Source organism: Protopterus annectens, chromosome 2.part1 (genome assembly GCF_019279795.1).
Source record: "Protopterus annectens isolate FY-2018-M chromosome 2.part1, PAN1.0, whole genome shotgun sequence".
Classification (NCBI taxonomy): Eukaryota; Metazoa; Chordata; order Ceratodontiformes; family Protopteridae; genus Protopterus; species Protopterus annectens.
The window spans coordinates 141823033-141837115 of record NC_056729.1 but is presented as its reverse complement, the minus strand read 5'-3'; positions in this window follow the sequence as shown (position 1 = coordinate 141837115).

Here is a 14083-nt window from a genome sequence, read left to right as displayed (position 1 = left end):
AGTTACACTAATACAGTAGTCTGGAAAGATTCACAACTGTTGCTGTCCAGGCCAATGCCGTCACATTGTACAATAGTAAAGATAGACTGGGCCACAGGATACCAAACAATCAACCGTATGTAATGCAGGTGTATAGTTCAGCAGCCTATATCTACACTCTATACAAACTCAGTAGGAGGTAAAGACATTTTGTGATCAAATGAGTTGTAACTGGTACATAACAAGGCATAACTGACACCATCACAAGCACACCGACAAACAGAACAGTCTGTATGGCAAGAGGCAATAGGCTTGCAGTACCCCAATTCATGTAAGCAATGTCAATATAGGTGAAGTATACGGTACTGTACATCCAGATACCTTGTGGCAGCTCAATCCTGATACCCCCACATTTTGTAACAGCCTAGGTCATTTATGGTGCTACCACCTACACTCAGTGATATAGGCCCATATACCACTGTTACACACACTGGCCTCTGGAGTGCATAAGGACACACAATTATTGTGTAGGTGACACCCACACATATATGGCCCCAGCCTCACTGTATGTGTGGGGGATACAACAGCAGTGGACTAATGGCAGCAATGGCAGTATAATATACTCACAGCCCACTACAGAACAATCCCCAACAGCATGACATATGTGCAAAGCTTGGTATGTAGATGGAGGACAGAGACTGGAACACAGGCACATATGTGGAACACTGTTGCCATACACTAAGCAAGGAGCTGGTGTTACAGGATAGCCTGCAACATACCCTTAGTCAGGGAATTGAGGTTAGATACAGAAATGCATGTAGCCATGTACTGATAGCATGCAACACACACACTGCCAATGTAATATCTGACACAGGACCTGTGTGGTGGACGAATGACACATGATAAGCATACCTCTGTCCAGCAAGAGGATAGGCCCACAGTAGTGAGCTACATAGACAGACTGCATTCCAAGGTACACTAATTTGTACATACACACACACACACACACACACACACACACACACACACACACACACACACACACAAACACACACACCTTGTAATACCAGTACTATGCAAAGCATAACACAACTCTACTCACAGTCTGTCTGTAGCTCCTGATCCTCCTACATATATGTGGCCACTCTGAGTGTGCAGGTTTTCCTGTAAGAGGTATTGCTACCTGCTGTCTGTAACACTGATGCCCACACACAGGAAGGATGTCCATCACTCAGGAAATGTAAAGGGACCACACCCACATGCTGTAGGGATTTATAGTGGGTGGTTGCCAGGACAGTGGTAATTGGAAGTAGTACACGTGTAATTTTATATATACATATATATATATATGTATATATATATATATATATATATATATATATATATATATATATATATATATATATATATGGCTATCTGGATAAGTATATGTACATATATTTCCACCATATGTCCTGGACTTGGAGTGTAGCCCTACCCCAGCCCCTATAGTCCCAAAGTCGTAGTGCAAGGGGATGTCAGGTATGTATAGCAGGTATATTACTAGACTATTGCTACTGTCATTGGGATTGTCTTCACAGACGTGGTGTGTGTGGAAGGTGACATCTGCTTATAATGTGTGCCATTGGCTACTGGCAGACATCCTAAGGTAATCATTGTAAAGTACCGCCACTAGCATGTAATGCCCCTGTGGAGTGCAGCAGAGATATTGGCCAATATATGTGGAACTTCAGACACACCCTGTACAGTCCAGAGGTTTACACATAATCCCTTAGTGCACAACATGTGTACCAGGCCTGACAATATGGATGTAGACAGCCATGTAGATGGATATAACACATAACGACTGGTATGCATATGCCAACATGGATTTTCGATTCACACACTCCTGTCTGGCCTGACACATAATGACTGCTGGTACAGGGGTGCCATGGACACATGCTACCCACTAGATATTGACATACATCTGTACAGCATCACACTGCTCTGTCTGACATACATAACTTTTAAGGGAGGCCCGGCAGTGGAACATCTGGCAAGTATCTGCACATGACATCTCACTGGGTAAGTACACTAAGCTGCTAGGTGTGTAACAATGCACTGTACAGGTTACAGGCAGACTGGCTCAACACTGGCCTACGTCTCCTATGGGGGAATGCACATGTACCTGTATATAAAGCAGGCTCAACAGCCATGTCACAGCACAGGGTAAGATACACCTGTGTGAAAGGGCATAACCACAACCATTGTGAACACAGCCACAGCCACATATGGTAAGCTACCATAATATTACAGTATATGGACTATCTGTTCTTCACAATCCTCATATGTGCCACTCACATAATGACACTACATATACTTTGCAGCTACACAGTTTGGTCTGATGGCTGTCTGTGGTATGGGACATGTGTGTGGATGGCCCTACAAACATATACGGCATAATGGTACCATACAGTGGGGCAGCATGTAATATCAGATAGAAGGGTAGCTAGAGCAATGACATCTACCACAGTCTGTACACAGGCTAAAGTACATATTAACAACACACACACACTGCCGAGATTCACCATCACTACACAGACCTCAGTATGTACAAACATCCACAGAATGTCCAGGTTATGTCATGAAATATAACCCCTACTGTACATGACGTGTAGCAATCTGATATATCGCTGGCTTGTTATCAGATATGATGACACTATTTATGGTGTACAGCACATATGCACCACTTCATGCACAACATATGTACAAAGGCTGACAGAAGTGTGGCTGACAGCACATACACAGGGCCAGTATAGACATGTTGCTGTGATAACCTCATAAATTTACCATTGTAATGTAATTTGTTGCAACATATATCCTATGAGGGATATGAAGTAAGTAGCTGTCACAGCCTACACCATCTACAGACTGCAATCCTCACACTACCTTCTGCATTCCACAGATAGATGCACCGTGGCTAACACATGAAACCAAAGGCACAACACTGCCCAGTCTGCAGATGACCCTGCAGATAGGGATTTCTCATATACATGGAACTGAATGGCAGGTATTGCGACATGTACGACCAGCATATCCAGACAAACACTATTAAACCAACATTACTCCAAATGCATTATAGCGGCACTTACAGTCTGTAGTCAGGTCAAGCACATCCCCCTACTGTTTGTTGGCCTCTTTCCACAGTGTATGTTGTTAGAGGTAAATCTCCAATCCATCTGAGATGCTGTTTATCAAACAATAGATCTAGTTCCTGCTCACAGTGACTGAAAAGGGCCAGCACCACCATGATGTACTTAGGTAATGGAGTGTGTTTCCATGCAATTGGCTATGGGAATGTTACCACAGCTGTTCCACATGCAATCAGCTAGGGGAGTGCTGCAATTTGTGCAGAGGTCATCAGCTGATCATGATCTTCACTTACAATATACATGCTACTGCCTACGCAAAGCAGGTTTGGGTCTCTACATCCACCAGAGTGGGAGTGGGGGAGGCAGACGAGGCAAATGCATGTCAGGGAGGGGTGGGAGAGTAAAACTGAAGCATGATTGTGTCACACACCTACCAGCACAGGGCATCAAACCCCCAATGACTATATTGTGCTATCATGGTTCAATGCAGTTATTGGATGCGCCATATGGGCAACCTGCTGTGGAGCACTCAGAACATATATGTGATAGTGAGTGACATCTGCAACAGGGATATGGTAGATATATGGTAGGTGACATACACGTGCCTGTCTGCATGAACAGGTGCCAGTGTCAACACAGGCACACTCACACAGGGACGTACACACACTGACACATTGGGCAGGGCCAGGAGTGCAACCCATCACTAGTAGGGTTGCCACAACACATCAATGTGCAGGTATCACATGCACCGCATGGGTCATACTGAGATTGTATGAGCACAGAGTACATGGAGGTGTCAGACATCAGACAGCATGCTTCATTATGGCCTGGGGGTTGTAGTGAGTGTGGATGTGACATAAGCACCATACAACACACACAGGGTGCCAGTTCTGACATGCATGGGTGCATGTCTGCATGGGTGTGGGGTGGTCAACTGTGCCAGCAGACTGTACAGAGGTAGGCGATGGGTAAATCTTGGCATCAGGCTACATGACAATGGTCTGCATTGTGGCTCAGGCCTGTAGTGTCTGCATTTGCCAACACAGATGGGTATTGCTTCCCCTACCCAGTCAGCTGGGTGACTATTGTGTGTGGCCAATGCTGTGCATCACTTGACATGTATGTGTTACTTAGTCCATGACATGGACAGTGTCTGGGATGTGCACACCTCCCACATGCATGTACAGTGACATGTGGAACTGTACCTGGGGTGTCTGGCCCATGTTGTGAACACAGATTATCATCAGATGTACCAGTCTTGGCCACCTGTGGCAGTAGCTGGTACTGGGCAGCAGGTTTACCCTGCACCTACATTGATAGCGTGCTAACAGCATTCCCTTATGTCAGTGTCATCTGTCCATGCAGGGCATGTTGTCAGGCATGGTATGTCCATTGTGAGTCACATGTGAAGGCACCACAGGTGGTGCAGGTGTCCATTGGGGAACATGGCGGTGCACTGTCTGCATGTACATGCATATTGGACAGATGGGCAGGGTGACATGCCCTCTGTAGCCCACTGCTATCACTGCATAGTTACTATCAGTGGCCAATATGCAGTGTACTTCCCACATATCGGCTGTTGCCTAGGCATGTGTGTGCGTATGACACATGAGATGAGTGTGTGTGTGCTCTGGGTAATAGTGGGATTGCTAACTGTGATTGGCTGGCCTTGATGTCACATCTATGGGTATGGCTTTGCACCCCAGCCTCTCAGCTAATTTACATATGCTATTCCTGTATGGTTGACATTGTGATATATAGTAGGGCCACCATAAAAGACATAAGCAAATCCCTCACCACACTCACACCCACCTCTACACATGATACAAGTTACAAACACACACACACCTGTCATGTCTGGGAATAGCACCACTAGCTAACTAGTTTATTGCACTACAGCACTACGCAGTGATAGTACATGCCATGGACGTTACTGGAGTTCTTCTTCCCCAAAGGTGTATTTCACAATGAATGACAGCAGGATTGCCAAAGAAGGGCATTTCAACTGTACTGCAAGTGAATAGCCTAAAATGCATTGCTCCCTACACAGACAGTGAGACACACAACAAACATTCACAACTGACATGTGTGGGTATAGAACACCTGACCAAGGCCTGTATCACACTACACCATGAAGCAGTTATAGGTCGCACCACAGGGATTACTAAAAAACTTTCTCCCCAAAGTTACATTTTACACTGAATGACATCAGCAGGATTGCCAAAGAAGGGCATTTGAACTGTATTGCAACTGACTAGTCTAAAATGCATTGCTCCACACATAGCTATTGAAACACACACAAAATATTCAGAACTGCCATGGGTGGAGATGGAACCCTACCACAGTTCTAAATCACACTATAGCAGTACACAGTTACAGGACATGCTGCAGAGATTACTGAGATACAACCTTGCCAGAGGTGTATTTCTAGGTGGGTGACATCAGCAGCCTTGCCAAAGTTGAGTATATGATTTGTACAGAGTGTGAGCAGCCTAAAACGTATTGCTCTTTACTCAGTCAGACAAACACACACACAGTTGCTAAGTCTGGGGTAAGAACACCTACCTAACTACTTTATCACACTACAGCCATACAAAGTTACAGGATGCGCTATGGAGATTACTGGTGTATGACTTTCCCAGAGGTGAATTTCTAGCTGAGTGACATGAGCAGCCTTGCTAAATGTGAGTATATGATTTGTACAGAGTGAGAGCAGCCTGAAAAGCATTGCTCTCTACTCAGTCAGACACACACACACAGTTGTCAAGTCTGGGGTTAGAACTACTACCTAACTCATTTATCACTACAGCAGTATGCAGTTATGGGACACACCATGGAGATTACTGAGCTACAGCTCTCCCAAAAGTGTATTTCACATTAGATGACCTCAGCAGGCTTGTCATAATACTGCTATGGGGAGGGCGGTTTGTGCATGGGCCATAACCCATTCATGTAGGGGTTGACATGCCACATGCGGGCACACACAGGGTTATATGTCACAGGTATGTGTATACAGCTACTAGATGAATACTTCCTTGTACAGTCATGTTGCACAGCGGGCACGTGCACCACATAGTATGTCATGCTGATAGATACTGGTGGCTAGTATCTGCAGTGAGTGACATCTGAACCTCATGTGTTTGGGGCCCTTTAGCTGTGTGCTGCATGGGGCAGGCCTGGATGGCTCCTTTTCATGGTCACCCTCTTCCACACATCTATGTCTGTTTACCTTTGGCTTATTATAGTGTGTTGTCCTTACATAAATGTCTGTATTCCTATCCACTGTGTGTGCAAGGCTGGAGTGGTGCATACTGACTTGTGTTTGCACTGCGACTGCCAGATATGTCTGGTCCACTGGTGTTTGCAGACATGGCCTTCATGTGTTTAAGTGTGTGAGCATGCCCATTATGGCCATCTATATTGCATGTGTGAATCAAGTCCAGGTAGTTTGTACTGCAGTGCTGACCTTTGTGTTGTACACCAACAGGTAGTATACTTTTTCTGCAGGGTATCCATCGGTCATTTGGCATTGACTGTCACTACAGTTCTGAATAGCGGGGGGGGGCACCTGATTGTTTCTACATTTCTACACAGGAGTGGTGGGGCACACCTGACTGTTACTATAAGTGTACGTAGGATGAGGAGGCACACCTGACACATGTACACATTTGCTAGGACTGTACTGGTATGTTGGGTACTCCATTTCAGTCTTTAGTCTTACCTATCGTGCTGGCTAGAGGCATATCAGTGTACAACAGATCTTAGCTTTAACTACCTACATATTAGTTTTTGACTTCCTAGCCTTCACAACTTACATCCAACTGCCTGGCCTGCTGTAGTCCATCTGTGTAGGCCTCGGGGTGGGGTTACCCATAGGGCTCATTCAGAGGCCATAGTACAGCATTTGTTTGTGTTTGTCTACACCTATCCTGCTGGCTGTAACTATTGTGGCATGTGTGAGTCACTTAAGTTGTGGGTGTCCCAGTATTAAGAAATCTATGCAAATGAGGTGATTTTGCAATCCAGGAAGCTTGCAACAGTTGGTGCAAGACTAGTGCTAACTGCAGAAATGTACTCGGTTAGTAACCAAATACATTTCTGCAAAATCCAAAACGGAGCTATGACAGCTCCAAATAGAGGCTGCATATCGTGTAGTAAACATACCAATGGCCAAGTATAAGGCCATTGGCATTGCCAACTTAAAAAAATACAAAAATCAACTTTTATTATTATGTAGCCGATCTCGGCTGTTTAAGCGTAGGGCAGTGGCGTGCAAACGGGATTTGGGGTAAATAACAAAATTAAATTAAGCATTCTAACTAAATCAGTATTCTGCCATGCAAGTCAATGACAGTCAGAAGACAACATGACCAGTGAGTAGTGGCTGCTAAGGGGGGAGGCTCAGTGTGAGACATGTAGCTATGCATTAGCAGGCAATCCTATGCAAATGAGGGGAAGGATAGTGAATCCCAGTTTTCCCCAGCATGTGAGGCAGGTCCCAACAGTGTACAGGTAGGAATAGCATGATGCAAGCCTAGGAGTTAGGTGACACCATGGGGGGAGATGTGTCAGGCATACTGTAAGTGGAGTGGAGCCCTGTGGCTCAGGTTTGCCCCTAGCTTAGCACAGCTAAGCTAGGGGGTGTGTCTAAACCTGCATAGCACTCTTTACAAAGCCTAAGCAGGTGTGCGTGCTGCAAAGTGGGTTTTACAGGAATACAAAAGAAGTTAAACCAGGAAATAGCAGCAGTGTGCACATGTTAGCACTCTGTTTGCATGACGCACACACGGGCTTATACAGGAAGGAAATGGGAAGGGAAAACAGCAGTAGGAAGGTAATCAAAGAGAACTAGCTTAGCTGGCAGGTGAAATGTATCAGAATCAGCCAATTATACAAGCAGCAGACCAGCCCAGCCCAGAACACTACTATAAACTAAGTAAACACCTTCCGCTCTGTTTTTTTTCCACACTCTACACCACTGGTGTATACAAGCAGGAAAATATTAACAAACAAACCTACAAAATGAGAAGGGCTGCTGCAGGCAACATAGAACAACATGTGCAAGAGGCTGAGGGTGGTGAGGATATGAATACTGCTGAACAACCTACAGTGAGGAGATGGAGAAGAGTGTACAGACCCAGGGTAATATACCAGGGGCTACATGAGCTGGAGATAGTGGAGCACTGTAGTGTGGACAGAGACCTCCTACAGCAAATTGTTGAGCTGTGCCGGCCACACCTGACACACCAAACTGACTGAGGGGAACCTATCCCAGTGGATACCAAGGTATGTGTAGGCCTAGGTATACTAGCCACAGGTACCTCCAAAAGCACAACTGGGGATATCATGGGGATCTCACAGGCATCAGCATCCAGAGTATTCCACCAGTTCCTGGATGCCATTTCAGCACATGCCAGTGAGCATGTATATTTCCTCAACACCCGTGATGTGTTGACCAGCAATATGCATCTAAATAGCAGAATACCCTGAGGTAGTGGGTGCTATAGACTGCACGCACATATGCATCAAAGAACCACCCAGTGAGCAGGGTAGGGCCTACATCAACCACAGGGGCATCCCATTCATCAACTGCCAGGTTGTATGTGATGCCCAGGGCATTATAATGAATGTGTGTGCTGGCTGCCCTGGAAGCTATGACGATTCCCACATATGGCATCTGATGCAGCTGTACCAGAGATTTGCCACTGGGGACATCCCCTATGGTTACCTAGTGGGGGATGTTGGGTACACACTGGAGCCATAGCCGATGACACTCATCAGAAATGCACACACACCTGAACAAGAATGCCATAATGAGGCACACACACAGGCCAGACTTATAATAGAGCTTGTGTTTGGGATGCTCAGGTTACAGTTCCGGGGTCTGGACACATCCAGTGGAGCCTTGCAGTATTAACCAGCTACATGTACTCAAATTGTTATGGTATGTGCTATGCTACACAATATGATCCTGCAGAAACAGCTGCAGCAGGAACAGCATGGGGCAGGGCCCCCCAGCAATGCCAAGCAGGGCCCCCCAGCAATGCCAAGGCCTGCACAGGCACAGAGTGACTCAGAGGAGGAACAACCTGAGCCTGCCCCAGTAGGCAGATGGAGGTGTGCTCAGTATGCCGAGGCTGCAGGAAAGAGGCAACGCATAGCACATGCACTGACACAGTAGGGACCCAGGGAATGACACCTCTCTCTGACTCTCACATACAGTAAAAGGAATGCCAAACATGACACTACCTGTGCTCATCCATGTATAGGGAGTGTACTATGTGCATCCGACATAGGCAGCCCTCCAGCACCATCCGCAAGTCTGGCACACCCGCAAGGTAAGTCAGTCAACCTACTAATTGCCAAATGGAGTAGAATGTGTCGTCACCTGTAGTTATGGTATGGATGTGAGCATGCAAGGGAATTGGGTGGCTGAATGTTATGGCAGCAGACAGTAGACACCCATAGTGGCACCATGACATCTACAACACATACTGCAGTCACCATAGTAGCCAGTATTACACAGGGTGACAAAACCCACTGCAGGAAATGTGCTGAGCGACATGTGTGTCCATATGACCCACACATGCCAGTCAGGATGGTTCACATATCCAACAACCATCTCAGCCAGCAGGACAGGTGTAGACAAACCCAAACAGAGCCTGTGCCATGGCCCCTGAATGATGACTATGGTTAACCTCCCCCCCCAGGCCTGCACAGCAGGGCAAGCAGTGGGATGTTAGTTCTGAGGGGTAGGAAGTCAGGCAATATGTAGGGTAACCAAAGCCACGATCTGTATTATACTGGTATGCCTCTAGTCAGCATGATAGTTAGCAATACAGAATGAAATGGAGTACCTGACATATCAGTACAGTCATAGCAAATGTGTACAAGTGTCACGTGTGCCCCCCACATCCTACATAGTAATGTAATAACAGTCAGGTGTGCCCCTCATCCCTGTGTAGAAATGTAGAAATAGACAGGTGTGCCCCCCTATGTAGTAATGTAATAACAGTCAGGTGTGCCCCCCATCCTGTGTAGAAATGTAGACATAGTCGGCTGAGCCCCCCCCCCCCATCCTATGCAGGCATGTAGGAGCAGTCACTGCCAAATGCTTGATGGATACCCTGCAGAAACAGCTTCCCACCTGTCGGTGTACAACACCAAGGTCATCACTGCAGTACAAACTACCTGGACTCGATCCACACATTAAATACAGAAGGCCATACTGGGCATGCTCACACACATGAAGGCCATGTCTGCAAACACCAGTGAACCAGAAATACATGAAGGCTATTTCTGCAAACACCAGTGAACCAGGAACACATGAAGGCCATTTCTGCAAACACCAGTGAACCAGACATATCTGGCAGTTGCAGTTGTTAGTGCAGACACTCGTCAGCATGCACCATGTATGCCTTGCACATAAAGTGGCTAGGAATACAGACATATATGTAAGGACAACACACTATAATAAGCCAAAGGTGGACGTACAGAGATGTGTGGAAGAGGGTGACTGTGACAAGGAGCCATCCAGGCCTGTACCACCCAGCACACAGCCAAAGGGCCCCAAACACATGAGGCTCAGATGTCACACACTGCAGATACTAGCCACCAGTATCTGTCAGCATTACAGACTATTGGTGCATGTGCCAGCTATGAAACATGACTGTACAAGGAAGTAGTCATCTAGCAGCTGAATACACATACCTGTGGATTATGACCCTGTGTGTGCCCGCATGTGGCATGTCAACCCAACACATGCAACACATAGACCACACAGTCAGAGTGTCAAACAGTCACAGCCCTTAAGGCCAAACAAAATGCCAGACACACTTGTCATTGGTGATTCCATAGTCAGACACACTGACGTCCCGCTCACCAGACTGAGTAAAGAGAAGGTCACAGTAAGCTGCCTGTCGGGTGCTAGAATCCGCCACATAACGCAAGCACTCAGGTCTCTCAACAGCAGGTACAAGTACGACTCAGTCATTGTCCACGCTGGTGTCAACGACCTGAGATGTACCTCCTTGGACTACATGAAAAGGGACATCGAGAAGCTCTCTGATTATGTAGCCCAGGCAGGTATGACCCTGACCTTGAGCAGTATCCTACCTTCACCTAGAATGATGCCACAATACAGTGATAAGATGATCAGCTTTAATAATTGGCTTAAATGCTGGTGTCATTCAAAGGGGATCCAATGTCTGTCTGCCTGGGATGACATGCTGGACAAGCCACGCTGCTTCGCAAGGGACGGCTTGCACCTGTCACCCTGGGCTTCGGATATTGGCAAAGGCTCTTGTCACCCCATAGTGCCTTTTTAGGCAAGGCTCAAATTCTAAACCTACCACCCTAGAACACCAAAAGGAAAAAAACTAAGGGTAATGCTGCTCAGTGGCAGAAGTCTCAATCTCAAGATGCACGCACTCGAGGCCCTTCTCAATATGGAGAACATCGATGTCTGTGCTGTGACAGAAACCTGGTTCAAGGCTCCTGAGAGCACCCCAGCACTAATAGGTTTCACCTCATATCATGCGTTCCGGCCCCAAAATCCGGACAACACCAAGAAAGGAGGGGGGGTGTCCATATTCATAAAGGACACCCACACCTCAAGGTTGGTGGCAACGCACGATGCATCGGAGACCATCCAGGTGCAATTAACCATAGGCAAGACTGCTCTGCAATTTGTAGTATGTTACAGGCCACCCTCCCAAACTCAGGAACCTCACATGGCCTTCCTGAAAACATTGGAGGGGATAAATGTATCTCCAAACACCATCATACTAGGTGACTTCAACTACCCTAATATAGACTGGGAACACTACTCAAGCCCGAACACTCTAACCCAAAGATTCCTGGAGTTCATAAACTCAAATGCCATGGAACAACTAGTCACCATCCCCACAAGAGGAGAAAACATACTTGATCTCATCATCACGAACATGTGATCAAAATGTTCAACACCGGAAGTATACCCCTCACTGGTGAGATCAGATCATAAACTAATCTCACTGGAGGTCCTCATCCCGCCCCACCTGAAACAAAAAGACCACAGTGAAAAACTTCTCAAAGCCGATTTCACACTTCTAAGAACTAGTGTGGTCTCCTTTAAGGCCCCTGAGCCAGTGGTAAACATTACTCAAACCGCTGAATCACTTACAAATGCCTTCTACCAGCACCTACAGGACTGCATGGATCAGGCAATCCCAAACAAAACTAAGACTCTCTGTACCAAAGGCAAGCTTCCAGTCTGGTGGACCCCAGCCATAAACAAGCTCTACAACAAAAGGAGGAAGCTACTACAAGATAGAGCAAAATCCTTGAAAGGTAAGACACCTTTGATCATTATAAGTAAAAAACTAAGATCTCTCATAAAATCATCCAAGGCAAATTTTGAGAGAAAAATCGCCAAGGACTCTAAAGAGAATCATAAGGCCTTCTTTAGCTATGTTAGAAACCTAGGAGGAAACTCCCAGATATGCTCAGAATTAGTTCAAAATGATGTGAAAATTACTGAACCTACACACATTGCCAACATACTGGCTGACAGGTTCAGTGCAAACTTCTCCCAAAGGAGAGATATCTATTCCAGAGGATTGTAGCCCCCAAACATCTCCAACGCCCAGGTGAGAACTGCCCTCACTAAGGCAAAACACAGCATCCATGGGACCGGATGGTGTCCCCGGCTGTGTGCTTCACGAACTCAATGAGGAATTAAACCCACAGTTAGGAAAACTGTTTAATCTTAGCCTCACCTCAGGATACGTACCCAAGGAGTGGCGCACGGCGACTGTGGTCCCACTTCATAAGAGCGGTGCCTCAACAGACCCTGGAAATTACCGCCCCATTAGCTTGACAAGCCTTATCTGCAAAGCCATGGAGAGGATCATAATGGAACTCATAAATAAAGACATAGGGAACTTGCAGACTTTGGATCCAACCCAGTTTGGCTTTGTCAAAGGCAGATCCTGCCTCTTAAACTTGGTTGACTTTTTCGAGACAGTCACCAAGGCCATTGATGAGGGAAAGGCAGTCCATACAGCCTACTTCGACCTGGCAAAGGCCTTCGACACAATACCCCACTCAGGTATCATCGAAAAACTCATCAGCTTGAATGTAAACCCATACATCACAAGATGGGTTGCAAACTGGCTAAGTGACAGAACCCACAGGGTCAGAGTTGCTGGAGCCATGTCAGACTCAAAGCCTGTCACAAGTGGTGTCCCACAGGGCTCAGTCCTGGGTCCACTCTTGTTCGGCATCTACTTTTCTGAAGTACAAGCAAACACAGGAGGGTTATGGCTGACAAAGTTTGCAGATGACTGCAAACTGGGCGCCATAGTCGAAAACACATCTGACACAGATATCCACCAGAAGGGCCTCACAGAAATGGATAACTGGTGCCAGAGCCATGGCCTGAAGTTAAACGCCAAAAAATGCATAGTCATACCCTTGGAAAAACAAGGTTACCCCTAGCTACCATATAGGTGGCAATCCACTGAGCACAGAAAAAGTCATCAGGGATCTGGGGACCCAGGTTGACAGTAGCCTTCGTTTGACACTCATGTTGCTAAAGTAGTTAGGAAAACCTTCTATATCGCCCACCTGATCATGAAGGGATTCACATCTAGATCAAGGGAGGTCATCGTCCCCCTGTACTCATCACTCATTAGACCTATGATTGAGTACAATGCCCGTTCGAATGTATCTGACCAGACACCTGCTGCAGCTTGAAAGGCCCCAAAAGTTCCTCACCAAAAGGATAAAGGGTCTCAAAAATATGTCTTATGCTGCCCGACTGAAAGAACTCCAGCTCTATTCAGTCTCATACCGCTTGCTCAGAGGTGACCTGTGCCTGACGTATAAGGCCATGTCAAACCCAGATTTGATGAATATGCTTCAACTCAAAAAATCTAGATCCCTCAGAACCACAAGGGCAGGAGACTTAAACCTTGACACGGTTATAAATA